This window comes from Somniosus microcephalus, chromosome 4, assembly GCF_052327205.1.
Source record: "Somniosus microcephalus isolate GS21.2 chromosome 4, FLI_Smic_1.0, whole genome shotgun sequence".
NCBI classification, from domain to species: domain Eukaryota; kingdom Metazoa; phylum Chordata; class Chondrichthyes; order Squaliformes; family Somniosidae; genus Somniosus; species Somniosus microcephalus.
In genome coordinates this window covers 155478509-155484681 of record NC_140990.1, presented here as the reverse complement: position 1 = coordinate 155484681, position 6173 = coordinate 155478509, and the positions used below count along the sequence as shown (strand labels likewise).

General features: G+C 42.0%; 1 long non-coding RNA gene across 1 annotated transcript; it reads right to left on the bottom strand.

Moving 5' to 3' along the window:
* Positions 1-591: 591 nt before the first annotated feature.
* LOC147119937 (uncharacterized) lies at positions 592-5040 on the bottom strand. Its single transcript, XR_015078101.1, has 3 exons — positions 4839-5040; positions 3837-3909; positions 592-1825 (listed from the first exon to the last, which is right to left on the bottom strand). It is a non-coding gene; the product is annotated as an uncharacterized LOC147119937 (long non-coding RNA).
* Between the last annotated feature and the right edge of the window lie 1133 nt (positions 5041-6173).

Here is a 6173-nt window from a genome sequence, read left to right as displayed (position 1 = left end):
TTCGAGCCTGCTCCGCCATTCAACGAGATCATGGCTGATCATCCAAACCCTAGCACCCAGTCCCTACACCGACAGCCATCCCACCCAAGCCCTATCCCCGTAACCCCATGTATTTAATCCCCCCTAACACTAAGGGTCAATTTTTATCATGGCCAATCAACCTAACCCGCACATCTTTGGACTGTGGGAGGAAACCGGAGCACCCGGAGGAAACCCACGCAAACACGGGGAGAATGTGCAAACTCCACACAGACAGTCACCTGAGGCCGGATTTGAACCCGGGTCCCTGGCGCTGTGAGGCAACAGTGCTAACCACTATACCACCGTGCCGTGAATTGGCCCATCTTAAAACAAATTGGTCACTGTGGGGGGCCTGGGGGGGGGGTGGGGGGAAGAGTTGAAAACAGGCGAGTTATATATTTCCCACCATCGACATCAGTCCTCTTGACAAAGCATGAAAAAAAACCAAAATCACTAAAATAGCCACTCCACATTTTTCACCAGGATAATATCTGCATCATGAAACAGGGAAATGACACAACAACAATATGGGTTATGTAACATCGTGATCAAAGTCAAAGTATTAAACCATTGTGCAAGAAGAAAACATTTTTATTTTATTTTGCTTCCATTAACAGATTATTTTGTGAATTCATTTTCTTCGCATAGTTAATACACTTTGCTGTAAACTCAATACTACTTTGCACAGAATGCAGAACAGAAAACAAATTCCTATATCATGTAGATAAGCACTCAGCTTTCAGTGCTGAAAATTGAAAAACTAAGCTTTACGATGGTCTTTTAATTGCTTTACAAAGCATGCAAAGTACTGACATTTAACTGTCAACTAACGGGCATCAAATCAAACAAGGGTATTTATGGAAAGCTTTATATGATTGTTATGGAACAAGAGCAGCAGTTACTAGAACACTACAAGCCAACAAAGATGGGTTACTTGCCATATTTTCAATTCCAATTTTAAGATAAAATGAAAACATACCATAACCTCAGAAAATCTTTTTAAAATTCTATGTGGATAACTGAATGAATTATAATCAGCGAGTTGTTTTTTTATATTATACTTTTTCACATCGAGTACAACTAACGTTTTGGAAAATAAGCGTTCAATGTGCCTTGGTTTTGAACTACTAGTCCCACCACAAACACCTATCCTATCAGACAATCGTCCCACAAAAACGCTGCCCTTTAAGAACCAGTATAAACAAATGTAGGTGAAGATACTTTATAAAAAAAGACAGAATTCTAAACACATCCACTGCTATTTTATGTTTACTTCCAGATAAACCAGTCAATTAACACTAATGCTTTAGAAAAATGGTTTACTGCGAAGTATGGGCAGGACTGTTTATATGTCACACATTTACTGTGAAACAAACTTCGGGTGCTCATGGCAGCTGCACCAGTTATTTGGATTCAGAATAAAAGCCTTGCACTGGGTTTACAATGCGATAATACACCCAAGACACTGCTTGCTAAAAAGATTTCTTTCACTAACATTCCTCTTACAATATTGTCATTTTTAAGCCACCCAAAAGCCTCAGATACTGGAATGTAGCACTTACTGGAGTAGGAGCGCTACTGGTAAGTTACGTGAAATTACTCATCACAAACCTCTCCATCAGCATCTTCTTCTGTATCCATAGTTCAAAACAGAAACATGCATTAGCTGTTTTAATGGAGAAAGCGTTACATCGTATCTAGCAGTATGTACTGATACCATGTTTGAATTACACTTCAAACGCAGGGAACTTCGCCTTTGTGGGCTGCAGCAAGTCAGCAAGGAAGTAAATAGTTCCTGCCATCCCTTAAAATTAAATGAACAAAGAGATTATTTAAGTTTAGTAACTGATGACCAGAAAAATACCTGTACACATTTACTGTCTTTGTATTCTTGGTCTTGGCCACCAGACTTGAGTTTACCAAAACTACTTGCAAATACTAGTGAAAAAAAACCTTCATTTCTCAATTCCTTGGACTACAGTTGAACCCAGTTTTCTCCCCCTCTCTCGTGAGTGGCTCACATTGTAAACTGTATTGAAAACTCCTGTCAGGCTGTCTTTGGCAAAAACCATTTAAGAAGTGTCAGCATTTACCTGCAGGGGCTGTTACATCTGTCGGTGGTGCTGGAATTGCTATTTATAATGTTAAAATACCAGTCACTGTAATATTAGCTTCAAACCCAGCACTGGATTGTATCTTGGTCCTTAGAGTCAGCATGTGTTAGCATGCAGTTCTAAAAAATAACACTGGGTGGCAGTGCAGAATAAATGTTTGTATTCAAACATCTCCAAGGCATCAGGAATTTTAACTGCAGCCTTGGAGAACCTCCTGAGAGGGAACACTCCGCTAGGAGACCATCCCTTCAGCTCCCGCTCCAACCTTGCACCTAGACCCCTCTCTCTCTCTACCCCTCCCGAAGAAATTGCAACTCATCCCCTTCCCCAATTTAGTGGAACTCCACATGCCCAAACAGTAACTTTTTTCTCCTGAATGCTAATGAGCAATGAATATGCTTCAGGTATTTATTGCCATTTCTCAAGGTCAGAATTACGATTTTGACACACGACCACTGGCACTGTTGCTGTTTGCGTGAGAATCCCCACCGCCTGCCTTGCAAACCCTGCTGCATTTGGCTATGATGCCATGTGGCCCAAACTCCTCCCGCTAACCAGAATTATGGGCCGTATTTTCCGATCGGAGACTTCCCGCGTGCGGAGGCCTCCGATCTGGAAAAAATCTACGCACTTACCTGAGTACTCCCGAGGTGCGTATAGTTCCGCTCCTGGGCCTCTCCAACTCCAAGTGCGCAGGGCCCACGTGTCCCAGAGGCGCAGGCGGTTCGCAAACATCCCTGGGATCACGTGGGCCATGGGGAGCCAATCAAAGAAGGGAATCTCCCTTCATACACTTGACAGATAGACCTGTCAAATATATGAATGGCGATCACCCCCAAAACACACTAAAACATTAAATACATTTTAAAAATACATCACATTTTTAAAATTAGTTGAAATTACAAGAAATTAAATATTTTAAACAAAAATTTAATTTTTTGAAAAAAATAATTAAAGTTTTTTTACAGGGCTAAAAATAAACATACCTTTTTTAAAAAAGTATTTTTAAATGATAAATGAGTGAAATGTTTTTAAAAACTTTTTTCAACTCTTATCCTGGTAAAAGCAGGCCTTACGCCTGCTTTTACCAGGCGTAAGAATTGTAAGGGTTTTCTGCGGACGGAGGTTCTCCAGAAAGCGGAACTATCCGCCCGCAGAGGCCCTTCTCTAGGGCAGGTGTCTGATCTGTCAAGAGCATAGATCGGAAATACCGGTTTTCAGCGCATGCCTGAAACCGGCATTTCCGATGTCCCTACGGGTGTGTGCACAGCGCGTACCCACCCGTAGGGATCGGAATATCCGGCCCCATGTACATTTCTGTGCAGTGTAGTGCAGCGTGAAGTGAAAGGATGCTTTCCTCACTACCCTCTTCCACTGGGACCTCCTTGGGCTCTCTGACTAACACTATGTGGAACAGCCAAACCTACCTCTCAGGACATTAGGTTAGTGACTGGTGCTTTAGTCATCCCTGCCTGCATTCAATAGCAACAATTACCAGTTTATATATGAAATAATGCCAAAATGGGGAGTATTGTGCAATATTCTGATTACATTGAGCATTAATAATTACTCTTCCATAATGAGTATAAAGTGGTACAGAAACATTCACTTACAAAGCTGAAAAAAGTAGCCACAACACACTGTACCCCGTTTAATTCTACAGTACCTTTAAACTGGAAAGCGATTTTAAATGCTGATTACCTTCAAAGAGAGAGAAAGGAGTGTCTGGTGTTCTACAGCCATGCTTCCCATAGTCAAGGCACCACTCTGCAAACTTAAAGCCAAATATCATCAGTAACAACAAATCCAACCTTAGAGCTCCATGGGGCATATTAATCTTAAAAAGCCCACAGGTTTAAACAAGAACTAAGGGAATCAGAGGTATACTGGTACCACTTGTGATACTTGCCCTTTGAGTTAGTTACCATCTCCTTTAACAACACGTAGGGCAAGTGATCTTTTATCACTCAGACACCAGCATTCTCACGCCCCCAGGACAGGTTAAGGAGAATTGCAGGACTCAGGTAGCAATTCACACAATGCGCAGCATGTGTTGAGCTGCACAAGATGTGTTGGAGGATGTTGTGCTGCACCAATCACTTGGACTGTCAATATGTTACTCACACTTCACCAGTGACAGTTACTTTAATAAAAGTATACACATGTAAAGGAATATTCTAGGATCAATGAAAAGCAGAACCATACGATGCTTTTTAGAACAGGGGGACTTTGTGGTCAACCTTTTTACGAACCAGGATTTAAAGGCATATTATCTTCCCAATTTATGCCTCCCCATACCACACAGTACTCTATGACTGATAGAAACAGCAGGTAACCTGATCCCAGCCTCTACCATTGCCAAAGACTCAAGGAATGGAGTGGCTTGCCTGTCCTCTTTCCCTCCTACAGAAAAGCATCTAGGCCACCACTCCAAATAGACCCATTCTCATGGCTTCCCACTATAGCACACTACGTTCCAGAAAGCAGACCAAAGTGTGCCAGCTGTACAATGCAGCCACCTGACAACACATTAAGATCGTGACTCTACATCTGAGAGCAAAAGCAACGTCACAGGGTTTAACCCACATCCAATTCCAACATGGTTCACACTGGGCTGCATATTAACATTACATTTTCTTTCACAAAATGTGCTTGTACTGCTAATAAGGTCTCCCCACCAAATATATAGAAGCTGTCACATACCTTACAAGCTCTGTACAAATACTTCTTATCTTGAGTAAGATTGAACATTGCTAGAAATCCATAAGCATTCCCAGCAGGCCCATGGCACAGTCCGTATCCTTTCTTTAACAGCCCTCTGTGCCAAATTACTTCTGCACAATCAGAAGCATCTTTCAGATATTTTTCTTCCTTGAAAATCTATTGCCAACATAAAGAACAGGTTAAACAATAGCACATGGACTCATACAAAGCCTGGTCACATTTATGGCGTAGGAAATGAGGCATTTTAGCTCCTTTATTGTCTGACGACTTCCTTAGGATGTTTGGGCACCTCTGCCCCTTTTACTGCTGCCATTGTTCCCTTCTAATTTTCCTGATTTGCTATTGTAAAACATACGGCAATGATGACAAGAAAAGACCCTCTGGTCCATCCAGCCTGTCCCACACAGCTGCAATGCCTTCTGCATCACAATACATACACTCCCCACCTCATCCAAAAGCCATGTCATCTCCAAACATGAGTATAATTGTCTTGTTAAAATCACCAAAGTCCAAGGATTTAGACCGTGCGCTTTAAACACAGTTAATTTTGCTATTGGCCTTGCATAGTCGCCTGCCGTCTTGATGCTGCATTTCATGAATGGGTCCTGCTGGGCAGGTAGCAGTGCTCAGATGGATGCGTGAGAACACTATCTTCTGTCTCCGTCTTGCTTCTACCACCATTTTTAAAGGAGGTGATAGCAGACATTCTTGACTTTGATAACTTGTTTATATAATAGCAGTTTTTTTCTCTTCATTCTCTGTCTTTCCTGCAGCATGCACCATTCCCCAGCCAGGAGGTTAAGTAAACCTAGATTCAAGGCTCTGCTTAGGCCACTTTTAAGGCTGTTGCTAGGAGGTGTATGTAAAAGTGGTGCAGAGAGAGAGACTCGTCTGTCATTTTCCCTCCTTCACTGTGGGCAACTACTGTATTTTCATTCTGCACCTGTCCCCAGCACTAAATGCAAATTCAGGAGCTCAGCACAAGGACCTAAATCCATGGCTCACCACTGTGTCAGTAACTGTAGTACTGGAAATACTGCACTCAGTTTAATGCAAATGTTCCGAAAAGTGTATGAAAACACACAGCAACAATGTTCGCCAGACTTGCCACTTTACATAGAATCTACAGCACAGAAAGAGGCCATTCAAGCTCCACACAAGCCTCCTCCCATCCTACTTCATTTAACCCTATCTGCATAACCTTCCATTCCTTTCTCCCTCATGTACTTATTTAGTTTCCCCTTAAAGGCATCTATGCTTTCTAATGAGAACACGGATTCTGAAGTGTGGGGTCTTAAGATTGGTTAGGTTGAA